The following is a 13700-nucleotide window of genomic DNA, read 5'->3' on the forward strand; positions in this document are numbered from 1 at the left end:
AGATTAGTTGGACCACAGAGTGGAGGAAAAGCAGCCAACAAGTGCTGAGCATACGTGGGAACTCCTTCAAGACTGTTGGAAAAACATTCCAAGTGAGGTTGGTTGAGAGAATGCCAAGAGTGTACAAAGCTGTCATCAAGGCAAAGGGTTTCTACTTTGAAGAATCTAAAATCTAAAATATATATTTTTGGTTGCTACATGATTCCATATGTGTTATTGCATTGTTTTGATGTCTTCACTAGTATTATACAATGTAGAAAATAGTAGAAAAAATAAAAAGCCTTGAATGAGTAGGTGCGTCCAAACTTTTGACTGGTACTGTATGTTCTCTAGCTTAGCTTTCAAAGTGATTTACATGGACTGGGTAAACTCAGCCAACCTACTTGCTTTTTATTGAACCTGGAAATACCCTTGATGTTAGGAACCTATGTTGTCATGGCACAACATGATTGATGGGTATGCATGGCAGCCATATAGCAATTTAACACGTTTTTAGGGGGGATAGCTACTTGTGGAAGAACTGAAACTGAGTTGGACTGCTATGTCTCCCCTATATCCTTCGGATTCCTTTATTGACTTCCGTCCTTTTCCCAGAACAGTCATTCTGTATAAACCTCAAAAGTACTTTCTGTAGAAAAGCCTTCCGATGAACTTTACACCACTTCTCTTCCAAACAATTGTATGCTCTTAAGATTGCCATGAATTACATCATCCATTTCTCAAACGATGTTTCAACCAGTCAGTAAGTAACATCAGTTCAGTGTCGTGAAGCATCTCTCCATGAGACACAGAAAGACAGTAGGTAAACAGAGACACAGGAATGTGATTTATAAACATGCATTTTTTATAAATCACATTCCTGTGTCTCTGTGTATCTACTATCTCTCTCTGTCTCAAGGAGAGATGCTTCTGTGTTCCACTGACTAGTACAGAATGTTCTGGCAAACATTTCCCCCTAGATCATACAGCCAATCGCTAACCAGCCACAAAACCACGTCGGATGTACCTTTTAGCCTTCAGAGCAGTACACAGGTGAATTCTGTATCTAATTCCAGTCACACAACTGCTGTCCTCAGCATTGCCACTTCTCCCATGTTTGTGACAATAAAAGATACATACATATATATATATAATAGCCCAGGGCAGTTTAGTGCTAGTGGGGGTGTTTGATTCTAGGCGCATAACAGAGAAAGTGCCCATGCAGCTAGAATCTTCCATGGTTTATTCAGCGAGCAGAGCAGAGCAGAGCAGAGCAGCTAACTCAAAGCACTGACACACTGTGTAGGGTTTTTGCATTGCCAGATGAAAGGGCAATCATATCTCTGTGGGGATAGTGAGTTTATCAGACTGGGCTCTTGTTGCTGACTTCCTCTCACTGTGTTCAACACTCATCTCCTTGACGGCACGAGGCTGTGAATGTTAAAGACTGGCGGCTTGAGGAAGATAAGCAAAAGTCCGTAAACGAGAATAGCCCTTGGCACGGACGCTTAAAGAGAACGTTAAAACTGAAGTGTGACTGAAAACTTGACCCCTTGTGTCTAGACATGAGGGGTCGTGAGTAGCCGTTGGTCCCCGTGATCTTTTAAAAAAAGTTGTTGTTTATATGCCGTATATGATTGAACTATTGATGTGTTGAGTTAAGGGGTAAGAACACTTCCTGAAGGCACGTATACCTAACCCTATCCCCTATATACAGAGGTATATCTAACCCTATCCCCTATATACAGAGGTATATCTAACCCTATCCCCTATATACAGAGGTATATCTAACCCTATCCCCTATACACAGAGGTATATCTAACCCTATCCCCTATATACAGAGGTATATCTAACCCTATCCCCTATAGACAGAGGTATACCTAACCCTATCCCCTATATACAGAGGTATATCTAACCCTATCCCCTATATACAGAGGTATATCTAACCCTATCCCCTATATACAGAGGTATATTTAACCCTATCCCCTATATACAGAGGTATACCTAACCCTATCCCCTATATACAGAGGTATATCTAACCCTATCCCCTATATACAGAGGTATATCTAACCCTATCCCCTATATACAGAGGTATATCTAACCCTATCCCCTATATACAGAGGTATATCTAACCCTATCCCCTATATACAGAGGTATATCTAACCCTACCCCCTATACACAGAGGTATATCTAACCCTATCCCCTATATACAGAGGTATATCTAACCCTATCCCCTATATACAGAGGTATATCTAACCCTATCCCCTATACACAGAGGTATATCTAACCCTATCCCCTATACACAGAGGTATATCTAACCCTATCCCCTATATACAGAGGTATATCTAACCCTATCCCCTATATACAGAGGTATATCTAACCCTATCCCCTATATACAGAGGTATATCTAACCCTACCCCCTATACACAGAGGTATATCTAACCCTATCCCCTATATACAGAGGTATATCTAACCCTATCCCCTATATACAGAGGTATATCTAACCCTATCCCCTATATACAGAGGTATATCTAACCCTACCCCCTATACACAGAGGTATATCTAACCCTATCCCCTATACACAGAGGTATACCTAACCATATCCCCTATATACAGAGGTATATCTAACCCTATCCCCTATAGACAGAGGTATATCTAACCCTATCCCCTATATACAGAGGTATATCTAACCCTATCCCCTATATACAGAGGTATATCTAACCCTATCCCCTATATACAGAGGTATATCTAACCCTATCCCCTATATACAGAGGTATACCTAACCATATCCCCTATATACAGAGGTATATCTAACCCTATCCCCTATATACAGAGGTATATCTAACCCTATCCCCTATATACAGAGGTATATCTAACCCTATCCCCTATATACAGAGGTATACCTAACCATATCCCCTATATACAGAGGTATATCTAACCCTATCCCCTATAGACAGAGGTATATCTAACCCTATCCCCTATATACAGAGGTATATCTAACCCTATCCCCTATATACAGAGGTATATCTAACCCTATCCCCTATATACAGAGGTATATCTAACCCTATCCCCTATATACAGAGGTATATCTAACCCTATCCCCTATATACAGAGGTATACCTAACCATATCCCCTATATACAGAGGTATATCTAACCCTATCCCCTATATACAGAGGTATATCTAACCCTATCCCCTACCCTAGGCAGAGGAATATTTATGGAGAGAGAGTGGGAGGATAACTCTGGTATGCATAAGGCAGACCTACCTCCACCTCGCCATGGGCGAAACAACCTCTGTGTGTCCCAGAAGTGATCGTTATTGCTGGGTAAGAGTCACCAGGAGATCAGCTTTCCGTTTCCATAAATGCTCCTTTGTGGCAAATCACAACTTAGTAGGCTAGATGGAAAAATGACTGATTGGTTGCCAAGGGACTTGCAAATGAATGGTATTTTTCTCTTTGTTGCAAATCAAGGACATGTTCGATCATTTGCTCGTGGATATGAACCTTATCAGTCTGTAGTGATATAGACCTGTTCAGTCTAATTATATAGATATACCTGTTCAGTCTGCAATGATATAGACCTGTTCAGTCTAATTATATAGATATACCTGTTCGGTCTGTAATGGTATTACTCTGTTCAGTCTGTGATGAAATAGACCTATTCAGTCTGAAATGATATAGACCTGTCCGGTCTGTAGTGGTATTACTCTGTTCAGTCTGTAGTGATATAGACCTGTTCAGTCTAATGAAATTAACCTGTTCAGTCTGCAATGATATAGACCTGTTCAGTCTAATTATATAGATATACCTGTTCAGTCTGCAATGATATAGACTTGTTCGGTCTGTAATGGTATTACTCTGTTCAGTCTGTGATGAAATAGACCTATTCAGTCTGAAATGATATAGACCTGTCCGGTCTGTAGTGGTATTACTCTGTTCAGTCTGTAGTGATATAGACCTGTTCAGTCTAATGAAATAAACTTGTTCAGCCTGTAATGATATAGACCTGTTCAGTCTGTGGTGAAATAGACCTGTTCAGTCTGAAATGAAAAATACCTATTCAGTCTGTAGTGATATAGACCTGTTCGGTCTGTAATGATATAGACCTGTTCAGTCTGTAGTGATATAGGACTAGCCGGCTGTGTTCACAGAGAGTGTGTGTGTCTGTGTGTCTGTGTGTCTGTGTCTGTGTCTGTGTGTGTGTGTGTGTGTGTGTGTGTGTGTGTGTGTGTGTGTGTGTGTGTGTGTGTGTGTGTGTGTGTGTGTTTGTCTGTGTGTGTGTGTGTGTGTGTCTGTGTGTGTGTGTGTGTGTGTGTGTGTGTGTGTGTGTGTCTAACCGCGTCCGTCCCCATGCATGCGTAATATGATTGGTGGATTCAAATAAAGTCTTTAAAGTGTTTCTGTGTGTGTGTGTGTGTGTGTGTATATATGAATGCGTACGTGCGTGTGCACGTGCGTAAGCCTGTTACCATGGCGCTACAGCCAGTCCAATGAGGTCCCTTTTTTTCCCCCTCTGACCGATCCCAGAGGAGAAAGAAAAATCCAAACACAAAGAGAGAATACAGAGATGAAAAAACTGCTGCCTTATAAAACATTCCATGTTTCATGGGTGGACAGTGTTGTACTGTGTATACACACCTGGATGTTTCCCCCTCATTTTGTTGTGTTACAGCCTGAATTTGTAAAAAAAAAAAAAAAAAAAAAGGATTAAATTGATATTTTATTGGTCACTGGCCTACACACAATACCCCATAATGTCAAAGTGGAATTGTGTTTTTTGAAATGTTTACAAATGAATTAAAAATGAAAAGCTGGAATGTCTTAAATCGATCAGTAATTCAACCCCTTTGTTATGGCAAGCCTTGATAAATATATACAATTATATTCACTGCTCAAAAAAATAAAGGGAACACTAAAATAACACATTCTAGATCTGAATGAATGAAATATTCTTATTAAATACTTTTTTCTTTACATAGTGTGAATGTGCTGACAACAAAATCACACAAAAATGTTCAATGGAAATCAAATTTATCAACCCATGGAGGTCTGGATTTGGAGTCACACTCAAAATTAAAGTGGAAAACCAAACTACAGGCTGATCCAACTTTGATGTAATGTCCTTAAAACAAGTCATAATGAGGCTCAGTAGTGTGTGTGGCCTCCACGTGCCTGTATGACCTCTATACAACGGTTGGGCATGCTCCTGATGAGTTGGCGGATGGTCTCCTGAGGGATCTCCACCCAGACCTGGACTAAAGCATCCGCCAACTCCTGGGACAGTCTGTGGTGCAACGTGGCGTTGGTGGATGGAGCGAGACATGATGTCCCAGATGTGCTCAATTGGATTCAGGTCTGGGGAACGGGCGGGCCAGTCCATAGCATCAATGCCTTCCTCTTGCAGGAACTGCTGACACACTCCAGCCACATGAGGTCTAGCATTGTCTTGCATTAGGAGGAACCCAGGGCCAACCGCACCAGCATATGGTCTCACAAGGGGTCTGAGGATCTCATCTCGGTACCTAATGGCAGTCAGGCTACCTCTGGCGAGCACATGGAGGGCTGTGCGGCCTCCCAAAGAAATGCCACCCCACACCATGACTGACCCACCGCCAAACCGGTCATGCTGGAGGATGTTGCAGGTAGCAGAACGTTCTCCACGGCGTCTCCAGACTGTCACGTCTGTCACATGTGCTCAGTGTGAACCTGCTTTCATCTGTGAAGAGCACAGGGCGCCAGTGGCGCTCTCTGGCAAATGCCAAACGTCCTGCACAGTGTTGGGCTGTAAGCATGAGGGCCTGTGGACGTCGGGCCCTCATACCACCCTCATGGAGTCTGGAGACCGTTTGAGCAGACACATGCACATTTGTGGCCTGCTGGATGTCATTTTGCAGGGCTCTAGCAGTGCTCCTCCTGCTCCTCCTTGCACAAAGGCGGAGGTAGCGGTCCTGCTGCTGGGTTGTTGCCCTCCTACGGCCTCCTCCACATCTCCTGATGTACTGGCCTGTCTCCTGGTAGCGCCTCCATGCTCTGGACACTACGCTGACAGACACAGCAAACCTTCTTGCAACAGCTCGCATTGATGTGCCATCCTGGATGAGCTGCACTACCTGAACCACTTGTGTGAGTTGTAGACTCCGTCTCATACTACCACTAGAGTGAAAGCACCGCCAGCATTCAAAAGTGACCAAAACATCAGCCAGGAAGCATAGGAACTGAAAAGTGGTCTGCGGTCCCCACCTGCAGAACCACTCATTTATTGGGGGTGTCTTGCTAATTGCCTATAATTTCCACCTGTTGTCTATTCCATTTGCACAACAGCATGTGAAATGTATTGTCAATCAGTGTTGCTTCCTAAGTGGACAGTTTGATTTCACAGAAGTGTGATTGACTTGGAGTTACATTGTGTTGTTTAAGTGTTCCCTTTATTTTTTTTGAGCAGTGTATTATGGTCCCTCAGTCAAGCAGTGAATCTTAAACACCGAGTCGACCACAGAGACCAGGCAGGTTTTCCAACGCCTGCAGAGAAGGACACTAATTGTTAGGGTAAAAATAAAACATCTTATATCCATTTGAGCATGGTGAAGATATTATTAATTACACTTTGGCTGTCAATCCACCAAGTCACTACAAAGATAGTTGTAAAGTAATGCATCAAAAATGGATAAGGACTGGATTTTGCACAGGCTAAATCCCAGAGGCTAAACCTGGTTCAGTCTGCTATCCACCAGACACTGGGAGATGAATTGTACCTTTCAGCAGGACATAACTTAATAAAACACAAGTCCAAATCTACACTGGAGTTGCTTACCAAGAAGACAGTGAATGTTCCTGAGTGGGACGTTTTGACTGAAATCTGCTGTAAACATATATGGCAAGACATGAAACTGGTTGTCTAGCGATGACCAACAACCAACTTGACAGAGCTTTAACAATTTTTAAATAATAATGTGCAAATATTGTACAATCCAGGTGTATGAAGCTCTTAGAGACTTACCCAGAATTACTCACTGCTGTAATTGCTGCCAAAGGTGATTCTAACATGTATTGACTCAGGGGTTTGAAAACATATTAAACAGCATGTACTTGTAACATACATGTATATTAGATATTTCTGTATTTCATTTTCATAAAATGTGCAAAAATGTCTAAACATGTTTTCACTTTATTATGGGGTATTGTGATGTTATTATGGGGCATTGTGATGTCATTATGGGGTATTGTGATGTCATTATGGGGTATTGTGATGTTATTATGGGGTATTGTGATGTCATTGTGATGTTATTATGGGGTATTGTGATGTTATTATGGGGTATTGTGATGTCATTATAGGGTATTGTGATGTCATTATGGGGTATTGTGATGTTATTATGGGGTATTGTGATGTCATTATGGGGTATTGTGATGTCATTATGGGGTATTGTGATGTTATTATGGGGTATTGTGATGTTATTATGGGGTATTGTGTGTAGATGGGTGAGAGAAAAATATCTATGTAATCCATTTTGAAGGCTGAAACAAAATGTGGAATAAGTCAAGGGGTATGAATACTTTCTTAAGGCACTGCAGGTCTCGAGTCCGGTCTCAAGACCACATATTGAGTGTCTCAGTCTTGTCTTGGTGTAGGATACGTTTTTACTTGGTCTTGACTCGGTCTCGGACAATGAGGACTTGTAATTCCTTCCTGAATTCAGCAGACGAGACCAGCGGAGTAAAAACTCCTAATTATCAGCATCCTATTCAGTCAGCGCACAAAACCGTTTCGTCAGACCAAATATCCTTTCATGACAATATCTTAATGCCTATTTCAAATCACCAGTAGCACAGATGTTCTTCCGAAATATGAACACAGAAATACGGGACATTTTTAACTCTAATTATGGTGGCGAATCGACAATTACAATAACGGTCTTGACTCGGTCTCGAACCCCTCGTCCCCCCCTTAAATCAAATCAAATTTTATTGGTCACATACACATGGTTAGCAGATGTTAATGCGAGTGTAGTGAAATGCTTGTGCTTCTAGTTCTGACAATGCAGTAATAACCAACGAGTCATCTAACAAATTCACAACGACAAATCTAAAGGGATGAATAAGAAAATGTACATGTAAATAAATGGATGAGTGATGGCCGAGCAGCACAGACAAGATGCAGTAGATGGTATAGAGTACAGAATATACATATGAGATGAGTAATGAAGGATATGTAAACATTATATAAAGTGGCGTTATTTAAGGTGACTAGTGATGCCTTTATTATGTCCATCTATTAGTGGCCAGAGATTTGAGTCTGTATATTGGCAGCAGCCTCTCTATTAGTGATGGTTGTTTAACAGTCTGATGGCCTTGAGATAGAAGCTGTTTTTTAGTCTTCAATCCCAGCTTTGACGCAGCTGTGCCTCCTGAGGTTGAAGAGGCGTTGTTGCGCCTTCTTCACCACGCTGTCTGTGTGGGTGGACCATTTCAGTTTGTCCATGATGTGTACGCCCAGGAACTTAAAACTTTCCGTCTTCTCGACAAATGTCCCGTCGATGTGAATTGGGGGGTGTTCCCTCTGCTGTTTCCTGAAGTAAAATATCATCTCCTATGTTATGTTGATGTTGAGTGAGAGGTTATTTTCCTGACGCCACACTCCGAGGGCTCTCACCTCCTCCCTGTAGGCCGTCTCGTCATTGCTGCTAATCAAGCCTACTACTGCAGTGTCGTCTGCAAACTTGATGATTCTGTTGGAAACGTGCATGGTCACGCAGTCTTTGATGAACAGGGAGTACAGGAGAGGGCTGATAATGCTCCCGTTTGGGGCCCCAGTGTTCAGGATCAGCGGGGTGGAGATGTTGTTTCATACCTTCACCACCTGGGGGCGGCCCATCAGAAAGTCCAGGACCCAGTTGCACAGGGCGGTTTCGAGACCCAGGGTCTCGAGCTTAATGATGAGTTTGGAGGGTAATATGGTGTTAAATGCTGAGCTGTAGTCAATGAATAATATTCTTACATAGGTATTCCTCTTGTCCAGATGGGATAGGGCAGTGTGCAGTGTGATGGCGATTGCATCATCAGTGGACCTATTGGGGCGGTTATCAAATTGGAGTGGGTCTAGTGTATCAGGTAGGGTGGAGGTGATGTGATCCTTGACTAGTGTCTCAAAGCACTTCATGATGACAGAAGTGAGTGCAATAGGGGCGATAGTCATTTAGTTCAGTTACGTTAGCTTTCTTGGGAACAGGAACAATGGTGGCCATCTTGAAGCATGTGGGGACAGCAGACTGGGATAGGGATTGATTGAATATGTCCGTAAACACACCAGCCAGCTGGTTTGTTGACGTGGCTAGGCCGGCAGCCTTGCGAGGGCTAACACATTTAAATGTTTTACTTACATTGGCCACGGAGAAGGAGAGCCCACAGGCTTTGGTAGCGGGCCATGTCAGTGGCACTGTATTGTCCTCAAAGTGAGCAAAGAAGCTGTTTAATTTGTCCGGGAGCAAGATGTCAGTGTCTGCAACAGGGCTGGTTTTCTTTTTGTTATCCGTGATTGACTGTAGACCTTGCCACATACATCTTGTGTTTGAGCTGTTGAATTGCGACTCTACTTTGTCTCTATACGGACGTGTTGCTGGTTTGATTGCCTTATTTATCCAGGTACGTTGACTGAGAACACATTCTCATTTGCAGCAACGACCTGGGGAATAGTTACAGGGGAGAGGGATGAAGGGGCCAATTGTAAACTGGGGATTATTAGGTGACCGTGATGGTTTGATGGCCAGTTTGGGAATTTAGCCAGGACTCCGGGGTTAACACCCCTACTCTTACGATAAGTGCCATGGGATCTTTAATGACCTCAGAGAGTCAGGACACCCGTTTAACGGCCCATCCGAAAGACGGCACCCTGCACAGGGCAATGTCCCCAATCACTGGCCTGGGGCATTGGGATAATTTTTAGACCAGTGGAAAGAGTGCCTCCTACTGGCCCTCCAACACCAATTCCAGCAGCATCTGGTCTCCCATTCAGGGACTGACCAGGACCAACCCTGCTTAGCTTCAGAAGCAATTCAGCAGTTGTATGCAGGGTGGTATGCTGCTGGCAAATTCCCTCTGCAACAGCTGCATTGCTTGTATTCGGTCATGTTTCCAGTCGCCTTGCCATGATTAAAATTGGTGGTTCGAGCTTTCAGTTTTGGGCCAATGACATCTCCGATGCACTTGCTAATTAACTCGCTCACCCAGTCAGCATATACAGTGCCTTGCGAAAGTATTCGGCCCCCTTGAACTTTGCGACCTTTTGCCACATTTCAGGCTTCAAACATAAAGATATACAACTGTATTTTTTTGTGAAGAATCAACAACAAGTGGGACACAATCATGAAGTGGAACGACATTTATTGGATATTTCAAACTTTTTTAACAAATCAAAACTGAAAAATTGGGCGTGCAAAATTATTCAGCCCCTTTACTTTCAGTGCAGCAAACTCTCTCCAGAAGTTCAGTGAGGATCTCTGAATGATCCAATGTTGACTTAAATGACTAATGATGATAAATACAATCCACCTGTGTGTAATCAAGTCTCCGTATAAATGCACCTGCACTGTGATAGTCTCAGAGGTCCGTTAAAAGCGCAGAGAGCATCATGAAGAACAAGGAACACACCAGGCAGGTCCGAGATACTGTTGTGAAGAAGTTTAAAGCTGGATTTGGATACAAAAAGATTTCCCAAGCTTTAAACATCCCAAGGAACACTGTGCAAGCGATAATATTGAAATGGAAGGAGTATCAGACCACTGCAAATCTACCAAGACCTGGCCGTCCCTCTAAACTTTCAGCTCATACAAGGAGAAGACTGATCAGAGATGCAGCCAAGAGGCCCATGATCACTCTGGATGAACTGCAGAGATCTACAGCTGAGGTGGGAGACTCTGTCCATAGGACAACAATCAGTCGTATCTTGCACAAATCTGGCCTTTATGGAAGAGTGGCAAGAAGAAAGCCATTTCTTAAAGATATCCATAAAAAGTGTTGTTTAAAGTTTGCCACAAGCCACCTGGGAGAAACACCAAACATGTGGAAGAAGGTGCTCTGGTCAGATGAAACCAAAATTGAACTTTTTGGCAACAATGCAAAACGTTATGTTTGGCGTAAAAGCAACACAGCTGAACACACCATCCCCACTGTCAAACATGGTGGTGGCAGCATAATGGTTTGGGCCTGCTTTTCTTCAGCAGGGACAGGGAAGATGGTTAAAATTGATGGGAAGATGGATGGAGCCAAATACAGGACCCTTCTGGAAGAAAACCTGATGGAGTCTGCAAAAGACCTGAGACTGGGACGGAGATTTGTCTTCCAACAAGACAATGATCCAAAACATAAAGCAAAATCTACAATGGAATGGTTCAAAAATAAACATATCCAGGTGTTAGAATGGCCAAGTCAAAGTCCAGACCTGAATCCAATCGAGAATCTGTGGAAAGAACTGAAAACTGCTGTTCACAAATGCTCTCCATCCAACCTCACTGAGCTCGAGCTGTTTTGCAAGGAGGAATGGGAAAACAATTCAGTCTCTCGATGTGCAAAACTGATAGAGACATACCCCAAGCGACTTACAGCTGTAATCGCAGCAAAAGGTGACGCTACAAAGTATTAACTTAAGGGGGCTGAATAATTTTGCACGCCCAATTTTTCAGTTTTTGATTTGTTAAAAAAGTTTGAAATATCCAATAAATGTCGTTCCAATTCATGATTGTGTCCCACTTGTTGTTGATTCTTCACAAAAAAATACAGTTTTATATCTTTATGTTTGAAGCCTGAAATGTGGCAAAAGGTCGCAAAGTTCAAGGGGGCCGAAATCTTTCCTAAGGTACTATACATCAATGTTATTATCGGAGGTTATCCGGAAATAAATCCCAGTCCATGTGCGCGAGGCAATCTTGAAGCGGGGAATCCGATTGGTCAGACCTGCAGTGTATAGACCTGAGCGTGGGCGTTATCTAGAGATTGGACATCGGCGAGTAATATGCTCTGGAGTGGTGGATGGTGTGCTCGCCTTCTGAGTCTGACCAACATGCCGCTCCGTCTGCCTCTCCTGCTGCGACTGTGTTGTTTTGGGTCGGCCTCTGGGATAAGATCCCATGTCCAGGGTGGAGATCTGAACAAAGGATCCGCTTCAGGAAAGTCGTATTCCTGGTTGTAATGTTGGTAAGACGTATTCCTGGTTGTAATGTTGGAAAGACGTATTCCTGGTTGTAATGTTGGAAAGACGTATTCCTGGTTGTAATGTTGGTAAGACGTATTCCTGGTTGTAATGTTGGAAAGACGTATTCCTGGTTGTAATGTTGGTAAGACGTATTCCTGGTTGTAATGTTGGAAAGACGTATTCCTGGTTGTAATGTTGGAAAGACGTATTCCTGGTTGTAATGTTGGTAAGACGTATTCCTGGTTGTAATGTTGGAAAGACGTATTCCTGGTTGTAATGTTGGAAAGACGTATTCCTGGTTGTAATGTTGGAAAGACGTATTCCTGGTTGTAATGTTGGAAAGATGTATTCCTGGTTGTAATGTTGGAAAGACGTATTCCTGGTTGTAATGTTAGAAAGACGTATTCCTGGTTGTAATGTTGGAAAGACGTATTCCTGGTTGTAATGTTGGAAAGACGTATTCCTGGTTGTAATGTTGGAAAGACGTATTCCTGGTTGTAATGTTGGAAAGACGTATTTCTGGTTGTAATGTTGGAAAGACGTATTCCTGGTTGTAATGTTGGAAAGATGTATTCCTGGTTGTAATGTTGGTAAGACGTATTCCTGGTTGTAATGTTGGAAAGACGTATTCCTGGTTGTAATGTTGGAAAGACGTATTCCTGGTTGTAATGTTGGAAAGACGTATTCCTGGTTGTAATGTTGGTAAGACGTATTCCTGGTTGTAATGTTGGAAAGACGTATTCCTGGTTGTAATGTTGGTAAGACGTATTCCTGGTTGTAATGTTGGAAAGACGTATTCCTGGTTGTAATGTTGGAAAGACGTATTCCTGGTTGTAATGTTGGTAAGACGTATTCCTGGTTGTAATGTTGGAAAGACGTATTCCTGGTTGTAATGTTGGAAAGACGTATTCCTGGTTGTAATGTTGGAAAGACGTATTCCTGGTTGTAATGTTGGTAAGACGTATTCCTGGTTGTAATGTTGGAAAGACGTATTCCTGGTTGTAATGTTAGAAAGACGTATTCCTGGTTGTAATGTTGGAAAGACGTATTCCTGGTTGTAATGTTGGAAAGACGTATTCCTGGTTGTAATGTTGGAAAGACGTATTCCTGGTTGTAATGTTGGAAAGACGTATTTCTGGTTGTAATGTTGGAAAGACGTATTCCTGGTTGTAATGTTGGAAAGATGTATTCCTGGTTGTAATGTTGGAAAGACGTATTCCTGGTTGTAATGTTGGAAAGGCGTATTCCTGGTTGTAATGTTGGAAAGACGTATTTCTGGTTGTAATGTTGGAAAGACGTATTCCTGGTTGTAATGTTGGAAAGACGTATTCCTGGTTGTAATGTTGGAAAGACGTATTTCTGGTTGTAATGTTGGAAAGACATATTCCTGGTTGTAATGTTGGAAAGACGTATTCCTGGTTGTAATGTTGGAAAGACGTATTTCTGGTTGTAATGTTGGAAAGACGTATTCCTGGTTGTAATGTTGGAAAGACGTATTCCTGGTTGTAATGTTGGAAAGACGTATTTCTGGTTGTAA

This window comes from Oncorhynchus mykiss, chromosome 15 (assembly GCF_013265735.2).
Source record: "Oncorhynchus mykiss isolate Arlee chromosome 15, USDA_OmykA_1.1, whole genome shotgun sequence".
NCBI classification, from domain to species: Eukaryota; Metazoa; Chordata; class Actinopteri; order Salmoniformes; family Salmonidae; genus Oncorhynchus; species Oncorhynchus mykiss.